General features: G+C 36.6%; 1 protein-coding gene across 19 annotated transcripts in view; it reads left to right on the plus strand.

The window, feature by feature from the left end:
• The window catches only part of LOC5568484 (F-actin-methionine sulfoxide oxidase Mical), a 210,712-nt gene that overhangs the window by 156,298 nt on the left and 42,390 nt on the right, over positions 1–12,024 (plus strand). The gene's annotated exons all lie outside the window — the stretch shown is intronic.

The following is a 12,024-nucleotide window of genomic DNA, read 5'->3' on the forward strand; positions in this document are numbered from 1 at the left end:
AACTCAGCCGAGAAAAACTTCAGATGCCAGTGAATCATGGAGTTATCAAATTAGTTCAGTACTCTAATAGTTGTAAATATTTTTTTTATTGAATCATAAATAGGAGAACAGCAATTATCTGAAAATAAATAACTAAATTCCTTTCAATATGGGGTAGAGAAATACTTGGGAATTTCCACGATTGGATTGAGGGTTTCACTTGGCAGAATTTTCTGAAACTTTAAAACTGAAATCTCCAAGTGCACAAGTCTGATGAATCTGACAACTGTTTGCGTTGAAAATTTGATCGATTGCTTGCTTCCTGGAGATGAACAATTGTTCAAATTTACAACGCGGAGTCTTATTTGGTTCTCTTGAAAATAGGAGGTGTGGCTTCGTTCTATAATCACCTTAAACTTCGGATAATTTTAGAACATTCTATACTAGGCTTCAAAAAATTTGGAGTCATCCCGGGATTCCGGGAAATCCCGAGATCATGGAAAAAAAATCCCGAATCCCGGGATATTATTCGGAAATCCAAGATTTTTTTTTTTTCAAGCTCGACAAACAAGACCCTCCATCCATAACAGATTACGTAGGTGATATCTGATAGATTTCCGACAATAACTTCAGAGAATTACTTGGAGGTCACTTGTGGAAATATCTCAAATTTAGTAAAACTCTTTTTGTAGAATTTTGAGACAAATTTTAACTTAGAAGGTTTGTTGAATTTCTGGCTCTCCTTTCCAAAAGTGCCATAGCGGAATCTTAGAAGGACACTTGGTAGACTTTTTTAGAAACATAGAAAAAGTTCAAGAGTATCATACCAATACTCTTACTTCTGTGATGGATTCCAGACGCCTTTAACCCGTGAGTGAAAGCAAAAATACTAAAACCCTCACCACTCAGCGAATACTTAACGGATTCAAATATTTTTTTGTCATTATACTGGCCCACATTTCTAGTTTCTAAAAGTGGCCAAGGGATCTTGTGAATGTTACTGTGGTCGGAGATATTCTGGTGGGTCACTGGGTCAGGTCGGGTAAAAAAGGGCTAATTTTTGGGACACGTCAAGTTGTCTTTATTTATTTGCAATGGCAATCATTTGAATTTGTATAAACCATTAAGATCTGATATTCAACATTATAAATGAAGAGGTAAGCACCATTTAGAATGTACTGGATGTGGCCACTCGGGATTATGCCGTAAAGCACTGGCTATAGATTTTTTAAATACTAAACCGTTTCAATTGTCTAACAGTAGAGATTAAACATAATAATTTACTGAAATACGTTCCCATGGGCTTGACACTTATGTTTAGATACAAATTGGCCACTTTGTCGTAAATTTGAGGCATCCTGGGGACTCAAAATGGTTATTTTAAGGGTCAAATTCCTTGATATAGTGGCCACGTTATAGCCGATTCAGGAAATTATCTGTTATTTGAAATTTGCCTATCTCCACAGAAGGGGCAGCACACTTTTCAGCCGACCTGACCCAGTAACACACCAGAATAACTCCAGGCACATGAATATTCCAGAAATTCTTTAATCACGTTCAGAAACTATATATGTGTGCCAGTATACTGACAAAAAATAATTTAAATCCGTTAAGTACTCGCTGAGCGGTGAGAGTTTAAGTAATTTTTCTTTCACTCAGGCCTATACGGGTTAAGAATATTCGTTGATTTTTTCAATATCTTCGGCAAATTTGTCCTACGATTTTAAAGAAGGCATTTGGTACGCATTTTAAATCGACTTTTTTGATGCAGCCCTGTCTCAAGTATTCTCCATGTTTTGAAAATGTTCGAGATCAGGCGGTAAGCATCCCTTTATTAACATACAGAGAGTGCTGAGACCCAACATAAATCTAGTCACTCATGTTGCATAGTTTCAGCGTAGTCCTCTGTCTTCGTCAACGCAAGCGCCACATTGTCTGTCATTACGCCTAAACCAAGCGCGGAAACATGTTGGGCAATCACTGCGCATTAAAAAACCCTCCAAAACCTGTTCCAATCGTACCCATAGATTGAAACTTGCTCCTTCGGAACCATCGTATATCAAGACAACAGCCACAACGACGACGACAACAGCATAAACCGGATGACGTAAATTATCGATATTACCTCATATAACTATGCTTCCATCCAATGGTGCCTGGCAGTGCGCGGTGGAACCATACACAGGTGCAGGAGTCAACCAAGCACAAAGCATGACTGCTGGTTCCCCAACTTGGGCCTGGTGGTACTTTCTAAGCCGGTTCGCAATGCTTTCGCCCATATGGTATGGATGCGACCCGCTATCCTTTCACCAACTATTAGCTAACACAAAACAAAAACCATTCGGAGACCGGGGCGCCGACTTTGAGGTTGATGACAACTTCCGGGTTCTGAAGGTATTGAACGTCCAATTTGACGGGTTCCGAAGGTCGATAAACAATTAAGCTTCGAATTTGTTTACAACACCTCGTAAAAACCCGGTAAACTCCGACCCTCGATATCACTTGGTATAATTGGTTTGGTAGAGAGCTTCAAACGAAGTACGACTCTGAGCGTCGACGGTCGCGCCTAATGGCAGATTAATGTTTTATGGTCAATTATAATTGCATTAGTTGAATCACGGTTTTCCTCCCCTGATGACGCCTTCGGCGCTTCCCCCTTTCAAAGCTTAGGATTTCAGGGAGATCGTGATTGATGAAAGGCGGTAAACTGCGGTTCGCGTGGAGAAACATTTCACGATCAAGTGCACCCATGAACCAAAGCTAGATCGCTTCAACAGTTCAATCCGATCGTCCAAGCTGGATCTATGCGGGGCACAGTGGCCGCACTTCATACATATGTTGGCCAAAAGTATAAATCTTTCTCAAATCGTTCAGAAATCTTTATTCATTGCTAACATCAGGGATTAGTCGCTGAACCAAAAAATCGACATTTCGAGTACATTTGGCACAATCTGTTAAGAATAACATACCGAGTGTCCACAAAAAAGTACAAACGTGTAATTAACCATCATCGATTTGAATAAAATTCTGGTCAAATGTTCATTAGCTTGATAGACGACAAAGCCAATCGAACCACCCCTCGGCTATAACATAAAATCATGATTTTGATTACATTATTCAATTCAATATTGAAAATAAAATAATTAAAACAAAAAAACTATGATCTGACAACATATTTGTGCCTTTTTAATTGTCTTTTGTGTGTTGTGTTCTTAATCATCCCAGAATATATTAACTTTGCATTGAGTGAAAAATTCTTCATCAAAATCTAAGATTGCTTGAGATTTTATATGGATAATTCGAACTTATATCATAAAACCGCAATTTCTCAAAATTGGTCAAAATTTCCCGGGGAGTGAGGTGTTTTCGATTGTAAAATGACTGATAAACACGATGGAATCAAATTTTTTGAAATTAAGATATACTTATTTGACAAAAAATTGATTTAAAGTTTTTAATAGAAAATAAGTGGCAACATTGTATTGAACAAAAATAGTTTTCCTAGACTCCTTGAATGATTTCCATCAAAAGTGCCGAGGATCATTTGTCCATATGTCTAATAGAGATTCGAAAATATAAATTGAAGAATGTAATCAGAACCATGGGTTTTGTCGAAATTTGCAATTACGAAGGGTGGGGGGAGGTGTCCGATTGGCATGAAAATTTGCGTTTTTCATGTGAAGATTTGACCAAAATTTGGCTGAAATCGGTGCTGGTCGATTACACGTGCTGTGCAGTGTTATGAGAAACTCAAATTCTCATAACTTACAATTGAGTTGTCAATCACGCAACATAGAATCATGGATGAGTTAGCTCACCTGTTTGACTCATTTTGTCGTATTTCCACAGTTTACTGTTACAATTATAGCAGTATTTTTTACATAAACAACGGCATTCGGTTTTCACGATTTTTTTGGCGGGCTTTATGTCTGAATCATTTTTGACGGCTTGATTATGATTGAGAGATTTTACACGAAAATTGATTGAGATTTGAGTGTGGGTCTGTCAACACTGGTGCTGAGGACACTTGATGAAATGGAATATTCAATATGTATTTCTTGAATTTAACAACAAAACCGAATCCACATGACAATTCATTGAAATGTAATTATTTGCATACTACTTTGAAGTTACAAGTCTGAGGATCTGATTCAATGTGAATTGAATCAAATTTAAAATTTTCATATCTTGGCGTAAAAATGCGCAAATAAAGCCACAGTACACACGCCTAAATGAAGCTACACAAATTTGAGTACGATTCGCAGATAATCGAGTTCTTCTGGACTTACACATGATGTGCATAATATTAACACATTCTGAAAACTGCTCCTATGGTCATTTCTTTTGCCTTTTTGTCAAAGATAAAGCATCTTAATGAGATAAGTAATTTGTGAAAATGAATCATAAATGAGCACAAAATTGAAATTCAGCATGTGTGGAAAGTACACAAAAATGTATTGGTCCAAAAGAGTCTGATTTTGTGTAACATTTTTTTTAAGAAAACTTCAAATACTATGAAACATTTGTTACACATTGAAGGGTGAATGATCATTCAAAAGCGTTTCCTAGATATCGAACATTAGCTTTGAAAAATTGCAGAATTTTCGAAGGATTTCCATGTCATATAGTATTGGACAAAACATTTGCAACTTTTTAGATGTTCCATACATAATGATCAACTTTGCTAAGATAGATTTCAGGTATTGATAAACCGATTTGAATGAAATTTTCATGCACATCAGACAAAATTTGAATTTGACCATATATTTTTTATTATTATTTTTATTACTTGAAAGAAATAACGATTTAAATAAAGTGGAATTTTCGACGAAACATTCAAAACTATTTATCTGAAAATCAAATAGTCTGTCTTCGAACTTGTTCAATTCGTCAAAATCTACAATTTTGCTGAAGTTACAGTGGGATTCCGTTTTGGCAACAAAGTCGAAATTTTCAGTTGCTAAAAACTGAACCGTGCCAAAATTGGAACCCATATTTTAAATTTTATTTTTCATCTATTGGTTTCGAAAACATCATTAGAATGTTAATACATCATGATGAATCGAGACTTCGGAAAGGTTTACTTCGAAGCATTTTCTCGTAGTGTTATACTATGCTATGGATCTATAGCCCCGTAACGATACTTCTGGCAAACGTTCTACATACTTTTTACGCCTCAACATCTTCAGTGATATTTGAGAAACTTTATGTACACTTTTTGTGTGAGTGGGCCATGTCAAATCAATCATCCCATAAATGACATTTATTCAAGAACTGGACATTTTCCTAAAACTATGTAAGAATACGAAAAACTAAAATTAATTTTTTTGTTCTTATAAAAACGTATTGACGAAACAAAAGCGCTGGGTATTGCAAAACGGCATGACCTGTTTTCTATTTAAATGAACATTTAAAATCATTTTAACTTTTGGACTTTAGCGTAACATTTGACAAAATTCTGTAAGTTTAGAATTGTTCCTTTAATTTATGTTTCTGATAAAGTAAAGCATAATGAATAATTGACTGCAGTCAAAAGGGCAAACATAAACATGAGATAATTGCCCATAAATGCGACTCGTAATTTTGTAGAATTTAGTTTTTACTTGAAGTAAATTTTAATTGAGCTTGATATATGTTTTACACCTACCTTATGAAATCAACCTCAGGAGCCTGATAGGAATCTTCAGGTTCTCATAAGGAATCTACAGAAAAAAGCAGGGGCTCTGAAGTATATTGCCAAGAATCCGTGGGATCTCGTCTAGAATTCATAGGATCATTCTAAGGATTTTTCTAGGGATTAACATCTTGAGATTCCGCTGCAATACTGCTTGAAAATTTTCAAAAGTTTATTGTTATTAGGCTACTAATAGCACACCTCTCATTCCTCTGGAAACCTTTTCAAAATCCTCGAGATTTCACCAGAAATACTCAAAATATCACTAGTATTTCACATTATCTCGCTTACAATTTACAGGACGCCCTAGAAATCATAAGAGTTTATTAGGAATCACCTGATTTTGGACATAATCCCCCATAACCAATTATGCATTCTCAGGATCCCGCAAGAAATCCACAGTGCACACTTGGAATCTGCAAACATACTCATAAATCCGTCTACAGAGGCAGGTTCCGTCATTGATTTCAAAATTTTCAAAAGCAGTTTTTTCGTTCGAAATTAAGAAAATTTACAGGGAAATGTATTCACTGTATTGTATTCTCCAATCGAAACACAGTGAACATATTTTCATCGAATCTTTTTTAGTTTTCAACAGAAAAAGTGCTTTTGAAGTTTCGATGATTACGATGACAGAGCCTTGAACGTTAAATTTCTGAAAAGCCCCCCAACAACCACGAATGCCCTAAGGGTACTCCAGGGTACAGTTAGGAAACACATAGACCCAGCTCGTAAGAACCATTCTGGATATGTTGAGACCCGTATCCTTGATGTAGAATTATAAATTGTCTCTTAACAAATCTAACGCTTTACAAATTCTACAACAAAGAGAGAACGTAGTTCTAAATAGATTACTCAAAAAGATAAATATACACGCCAATACCACAGACAAAAACACTCTCAAAAGTTTGGACTGTGTTCGCATTTGTCATGGTACCGGTGGAGTTCTTAAAAAATAATATACAATTTTATTATATGAACTCTTTTCATGGGATATATGTCAACACTTCTGCAATTCTCCAGAATAACGCAATTTATTTAATGAAATTTCTTGAAAGTTAAGATTGACGATAATTTTGCTGCATTTGTATCTATTACTGCGATGTGTTTTTACATACAATCCATAATAATAAGGATAGTGAGCCATAAAGTAGAAATGAGATTTATGATTGTAACTCTGGATGAGTCATAGATTTTTGTTGCTCTTTTGGAGGTGATTGTGCTTTGTTCAAATAAGCTGTTCCAAATCTGAAAAATCTGTTTTTTTTTTGTGTAGCAGCTACTGGCAGACTCAAGTGGGCTGATCGCTCAATATTAATGCCTAAGAGATTGGTCTCTGGTTGAGATACTGGTGGAGGTTATTGGCTTTATGAAACGTTGCGAAAGCATGACCAAAGACCATCGTGAAGTAAATAAGCGCGTACGGGAGTCCTTAGAAGTTAATGAGATTTGGGGAATATAGACGGAAATGGAGCTCTGAAATGTAGTCGGTGCTATTCAAATGACTAAAACAACAGACACGATAATATTTACGAAAAAATGCAAATTTTAATGTAATTCAAAAATGTTGCCAAAAACGGATCCTTTTTGTTGCCAAAATCGGGGGGTGCCAAAAACGGAATCCCACTGTATAATGAAGCAATTCCATCAATTTATTTAGTTATGACAATTATAAAAAAAAAAAACGTCAGAATCACTTAAGTCAAACCGTTTTTTGCTTCTGAACTCGTGGTTAGTAAAATCACTCAATAATATACATGTGTTGAAATTCAAGTTATGTCTGAAGAACTTTGAAAATTTCATTCAAATCGGTCCATGAGTGATCTAATTCTCTAAAGTTGATTATTTTGTAAGGAAAATTGAAAAAGTTGCAAATGTATTGTCCAATCCTGTACCAAGTGTATTCTGTATAAGTGTATACATTCTGAAACGGAAAATATATCAAATATGACGAATTCCATGTCAAATCGGTCAGTCACAGGACTCGACCATCTTAGATTTGCAGTAAGTTTTGCACATGTTTTTGTTTTAGTAAAATAAGTGTTCTCCTTACAAAAATCGATTATTTTGACTCAAGAATAACTTTTGAAAATGGCCAACATGATAATCATAATGGTTTAGAATGATTTCAAGATTCTCATTGTATCATCAAAACGTATTCACGTATCAAATTTTTTTAAATCGTTCAGAAGTTGTTCTTAGAAAAACTTTTTTATTTAACATTTCTCCATCAAGAAACTTTGTTTTAAACATCTGTTTCCTATCAAGATTCTATAATGAAAATTTAAAAAATATTAAAAATGGACTTTTTGTGTAATTTAAAATTTAAGTTTTATTTTTGATTTTTTTCATGAAAATTAAAATATTTTTCAGTGTATATTTTTTCTTGTAGTCCAAGCGAATCTATGATAAAAGATCGAAAGACAAAAGGTCGAAGAACCAAAAAGAAGGGACAAAAGGTCGAAAATCTTTTTTCAAACAAGGAAAAAATTCCCACCATGCGAATCGTTTTCGACCTTTTGTCCTTTCGACCTTTTGTCTTTCGACCTTTTGTCCATAAACCAGTCCAAGCAGTTCACTACAACTTCTTCATTGAACCTTTTTTTGTAAAATCAGCAGTTTCGGAGTTGATTTTTTTTTTTTCAAATAAATTGCATGCAAAAAATTATACGCCATTTTCAAAAATTATTCTTGAGTCAAAATTATCGATCTTTCTATGGAAAACACTTATTCTTCCATACCAAAAGCATGTGCAAAATTTTATCCAAATCGAAGGTTGTTACAATTTTTATTTTTTTTCTGCTCATTCTGGCTGAAATTCGTCATATGATTTAAAACACATTTAAAACAAAAAATCAGATCTATTTTTTCGAATTTCACCTGCTTAGCTAGATTTGATTACGATTTACTATAGAAACAGTGGTTTTAATGAAACAATATACACGAAATTTTAAACATCAAAAGGTCAATTTTAGCTGGCATCTCTACAGTTCGCATGATGTAAAAATTTAAATATACACAAATTGATCAAAAATTTTGCACGAGCATGAGCATGATTGACTGCCCGCAGATGCTACTCCGTTATTGCAAGAACAGCTGTACTTACACAGGGAACCAACAGACACTACTCGGGATCAGTAGCATCCTCAATATGTAAGTACTGGTGCTCTCATTATTATAACAAACAATAACGGCGCCGGCTGCGTCCGAATGCAGGTCAATTTAGAGATGGGAAAGATATGTTGACGTGTTACTTGCTTTATGGAAGCCGAGGAGTTCTCTGCACTTCCACAAGTAGACAATGAATGCGTTAAACCTGATTCGCGATATTACTCGATAAAACCATTGAACGCCGAACAAGTGTTCGTCGCTCGCCCCGCAGGAGCAAGCGACAAGATTAAAGGATCAAACAATACTAACGCGATCCGCGATACTATTCCACCGTGGTACGCGAACGGGGCGCGACATGTACGATCCTGCCCCCGTCGCCCGCCCCCGCAGGAGCAAGCAACCAGGTTGCAGGGTCAAACATTAATAACGAACAGATCACTCACTACCGTACTACCGACGCGCGACATGTTTGATCCTGCCCTCATCGCCCGCCCCCGCAGGAGCAAGCGTCAAGGTCGAAGGATCAAACATTACTCTACACAAATTGATCAAAAATTTTGAGGAATTACTATTCAATTCTAAAGAAAGTTAGTTGATTTTTGGCCAGCTTCGGACCACTGTGCAGCGGTGCGGCGATGATGATTTGTGTGTTGCCAAATTGGCCTTGAAATGAGCTTGAAACTAAGCTTAGACGCTTCACCATTGAAGGAACGAGATCGGCAGTAAAAGTGGACTCCAAGTAGATCTGAAGTCGGTGTAATTCAACGGATTATTGTTTTATTGTGATATCGTTTGGCGCTCACTTACGGTGAAGTGGGGGTGTGGAAGGCAACCATTAGGCTTTCGGTTTCCGACAAGAGGCGATTTACGATGGGGAATTGTTGCAGCGCCATGCAACTAATCGGGAAAAGCTAGAAGGCGCAAGCAATCAATTTCACAGTGCGGATTTACTTGGCATTAGGGAATAAGAGCCTTCAACTTCAGGCAGAGCTAATTTCTTTTGGGGTTTATTAAATGCTGCTAAAGTTTTTCGATTATTATAATTGTATTCAAATTTATAGCAGTAAACCAGTTCAATTTCGCATCCTGCGCCTCCTTATGATTTTGAATTTCTGTTTCGATCTCAAAAATGTAATCATGACGGTAGTATGATCATCATTTGAGACATTTAAATCGAGAGACCTAGACCTAAACCATAAATAGAGAGGTCTGATCCAAAAATAGAAATCACAGCTTTTTAATCATTAATGAGTATCATTTCATTTAAAGAACTGAATCTTCCATTTTTGTGAGTATCAATAGAAAATATCTAAACTTTTTTGCCATCTACTGTAGATGACACGCACGCTTCGTCCTTTGCTGGAAAGATCTGTGTCATCCTCGAACAAAGATTTTTGAAGTTCTAGGAATAACTCAGGTATACATCTTCTTCCTGACGTTAGTTTTCTTCTTGAAGAGCCTGCTTCTCAGTATTGGGTTCTTATGAGCACTTACACAGTTATTATCTAAGAGCTTCTTTGTCATTGACCATTTTTGCTTATCTATATCGTGTGACTAGAACGAAAATGTTCTATGTCCTAGGAAGCCGAGAAAATGTTCATTACGAAGAGATCCTCGACCGGTTGGATTTGAATCCACGACTCTCAGCTTGCTGAATAGCTGCGCGTTTACCGCAACGGATGTATGGGCCTCTAATATATAATAGCTCAAGTATGTCATATGTAAAAATATTGCACAATAAAGGTCCCAGAATACTGCCAGTTTAAGTTGAGATATTACCCGAATTGTTCAAATCCCGCTGGTACTGGGATTTGAACACACCACTATCGGTATAGTCTTGCTGAATAGCTCTGCGTTTGCTGCTACGGTTTTGGAAGTCCAAGATAATAGTTGTTAATGGTTGCTTATTGAAGAGAAAACGGAGATATTAACTTCATAACACTTGGGATATTGCCCTTTATGTTTTATTATCATAACGTGCTCTTTAGAACACTCATATTATCTTTGATCGCAATGAATTGCTTTCTTCCTTGTGCTGTTGTCGGTGTTCTGCAATTCGTCTGACTATCCGTCAATCTAGCAATAATGCATCGCTCATACGTAGCGTGTTTTGGAATTCCTGCGAACAAAGCCGACACTGCACGCCAGTCGGTGCAACCTTCACACAAACGCCGTATTTGATGAACACAACTCGCTTGGATCAAACTCCCCCGCGAATCGCGAATCCGCAAGCCGACCAGTTCTTGCACTTTGATTGCTCTTGCTCGCCCATCGTCGCCCGGTTGAAACTCATATAACTACAATTGACACTGGTAGATGCAGACGTGTAAGATAGCCATACAGCGCCAGCTAGCGTTCGCCTTTTAATTACACAGGAATGAATCAAACAAACAACTCAACAGCAACACAAAGGATGTACATTTTATACCATTATGATTGATAGCTTGTTGTAAAGTTCGCTATAAGTGTTCTGCGCGTGTGCTATAGCGGTCGAAGTAACGCTTGCCGTTTTGCATATGAACAATCTACATTACTTACATTTGTGCACTCCTGCTTCTTACCCATTAGATCATATATATAACCGTATTAACCCACTTGAATTTAGGATTAAAATTGTAGAATAGATTCGATTCCGTGTCAGTAGTAGAATTAAACTTCCCCTCTCTCCATTCTCCATCATATTTCCGTTACTTGTGTGTTTTATGCATATAAACTTTCTTCCCTTCTACAACTTATCACATCAACTTACCGCCTACGCGCTCATCGCTCTCCTACATATAGTCTTTTATTATTTTTGCATGCTGAATAAATTGGAACTTGATTGAAATTGTAAATCCAAGTTTGCGTTTTCTTTCCGCCCATCATCGCTCGTTCGCTTGCTCTCGCTCGGCACATCTAAGCTCAGATAGGTAGAGTAGGGTGGCCCAGAATGATAAAACTATAACAATCTTAAGTTACACTCTTCATTATTTTTTCTTGTTTGGACCTTCAGAAGCTACTTTGAAATTTTGAGAAGAATTCGTTATTTCTAAGAAACAATTTTTCCCGATATTCGATATTCTCCCCACAAAGTTCAAGTTGGTTAGCCCCCCTTTAAGGTTAACGGATTCCACTCAAACTTTTACAAATGAACAAATTTGTGGGCGTAACTTGAGATTTTTACAGTTTGATTTTTCCCATATTAAAATGGGCCACCCTTATGTAGAAGAGGCAAGCCGCCGTCGTTGGCAGTCAAGTTCATATTTCATATAGGTACTCTC

The sequence above is a fragment of the Aedes aegypti genome, chromosome 1 (assembly GCF_002204515.2).
Source record: "Aedes aegypti strain LVP_AGWG chromosome 1, AaegL5.0 Primary Assembly, whole genome shotgun sequence".
Classification (NCBI taxonomy): Eukaryota; Metazoa; Arthropoda; class Insecta; order Diptera; family Culicidae; genus Aedes; species Aedes aegypti.